This window comes from Sphaeroforma arctica (assembly GCF_001186125.1).
Source record: "Sphaeroforma arctica JP610 unplaced genomic scaffold supercont1.828, whole genome shotgun sequence".
In the NCBI taxonomy this organism is placed as follows: Eukaryota; class Ichthyosporea; order Ichthyophonida; genus Sphaeroforma; species Sphaeroforma arctica.
In genome coordinates this window covers 35,865-38,443 of record NW_014039730.1, presented here as the reverse complement: position 1 = coordinate 38,443, position 2,579 = coordinate 35,865, and positions in this window count along the sequence as shown.

Sequence of the window (2,579 nt, the reverse complement as noted above, 5' to 3'; positions counted from 1 at the left end):
GACTTGCAGTGATGCAAATAATCAAAATGTTCCATGCGCATGGAGTCAACTACCGACAGACCACATCGGGTGGGACAGCTTCTGTAAGAGATTAAAGGTAGATTTCCCGGATTGTAAGATTGCTATCGCAGACAAAGATAAAGGTCTGATTAAAAACAAAAGATAGTCATTAGTCCCCAATAGCCAGGTGCATTGGATCGAATACTAGTCTCAATTTGTCTCTATTGATAGGGATAATATTATTTATTTCAAAAATGGCAAGTATGTATGATACAATGTAGTGTGGAGTAGGATATGGTAGTGTGTGTTCGAGCGTATATGATTAAGAAATGTGGTGTTATGCCAGGTTTCAACCACACACATAACATCAACCTGACTTAAAATCGATATAACGTTCAAACACTTATCTGTATGTGCTGCGTTGTCCATGTTGAGGGCTTCTTCATTCTCGTTAATTTCCACGTTAAATAGTAATATAAAAAAGGTGAATTGGCTAGATTTCCCGGATTGTAAGATTGCTATCGCAGACAAAGATAACGGTCTGATTAAAAACAAAAGATAGTCATTAGTTCCCAATAGCCAGGTGCGTTGGATCTAATACTAGTCTCAATTTGTCTCTATTGATAGGCTTCTTTATTCTCTTTAATTTCCACGTTAGATAGTAATATATATAAAAAGGTAAATTTGCTACTTGCTATAATTTACGGGCTAGGTGCGAGAAACACTTTCGTGACAATGTAACGACACTAGCATCGAAAAAGGGTTTCCAGTATAATAAAGAAACTCTGGATGATATGTACCAGTCGGCAGTCACACCAGTTGATGAGGAATGCAAGGTATGCTTTTTTCTTCTGTGTTTCTGTGGTGTAGTTCTCCGTGCTATTCAACACGTAGATGTACCTACTAAAGTACCAGGTATGAGAATAGACAAAGCCCGCACAGGATATAGTTCAGCAAAAAGAAGTAAATTCTTTCATCTGATCACCCATGGTGCCACGATTGGTTACACAGGGAACCGCAATACGCATACATTCCACGACAACCCCAGATCTCACAAGTATTTGTGAATTACCGATATGCGCAAACCCCTGATAAGCTGAGAACAATTTATAAATTGTATTTGCTGGCACACACTTCAGCACTACATTAAAGAAATACATAATCGAGGACACAAAGAAGTCGCCGGGATCTTACTGAAGCATAGAAAGGAATACACTATATCCGCACACACCTCTGCGGACCCTGGTGAGTTTGACACTATCGCAGCAGCAGTGGGTGTGTTGAATTCTTTTATACTGTGGATATCGATCGCATCAATTATATTTTCTAATCAATTCGTACACGTACTAGAAATCAATATTTGCAGGTTTGGCGATGTGACTTCCAATTCAGTAGAACAGACAAACGGCGTACTCGACCTGTTTCGTAGCTTGGAACCGGTATGTTTGTGATACATGTCTGTGCTTGAATTGATATGTTTGTGATACATTTCTGTGCTTGAATTGGTGCATCTATGAGACATGTATAATTCATACTTCGCATCGATTAACGCTTACTCATTACTAGGTGAGTTTCAACCGATGATTCTTGGCGTACGTTGCTGATAAGTTCTGTCGTCGACAAGTTAAGTCTTTAAGCCTATACACACTCGGTCATACACTGACCGTACCCGCACTACAACACATACAATACATACGAGAGTTGACTGGTTCGAAGATCAATGTACTTCTGACTATAGGTACGTGTCATCTCTTACGGAGAATGAGATAATTATTTCATTCACAAACAAGTCTTGAGAGACGAACCCGTACGTGGTCGGTATTCAATAACGTTGAACTATAACGGTAGGTCAAATGATTTTGTTTTGTTTTGCGTTGTCAAGCATGTTAATAGCCAGCCTCTCCTGTAGACAGAATTGACATTAATGTACGTTTTATTTCACACACTCTAGGTGTATCCGTTTGCGCATGCTTGCGTCGAGAAGCGTTGGGAATGCTATGTGTACACGGAGGCAGAACTCTGATGACATTAGCATTGGACAACTCCCGGGGGTATGATAAATTCAAAAAAAAGTACAACCTACAAGATGAGAAATGGTAAGTCACTTGCTTTTACTGGGTTCACCTATTTTAAATTTGAACGAAGCTCCACTATATTTACTATATTCCCACCAATGTTTTAAAAATTCAGGTATAGACCTGTATTTCATGTCAAGACATACGTGAAGCAGTATTCGGAGACTCTTCAAATTCCAAATGAACTCGATATCGAGAGCAAATTATGTCAGGTATCTCCTCCAAACAATCCTGGTTATAGAGGCGTAAAAAAGGTCGACGTTGCCAGGAATCGACGTGAATATAAGCGCAAAGGAAATCCACGAATATGCAAAATATGTTCTGCGAAGTATCACACTGCTAAGACTTGTATATCGTCAGAACTCCGCATATACTTGGCAAATCACAAAGTGACCGCTCTCATCAGTGCTTACTCTTTACCGGAAAGTATTTACAATGTACGTTAGGACTACAGAATAAAGAAGGAAATCAATTCGCATGTGAAAAACTTGTATATGAACTCTA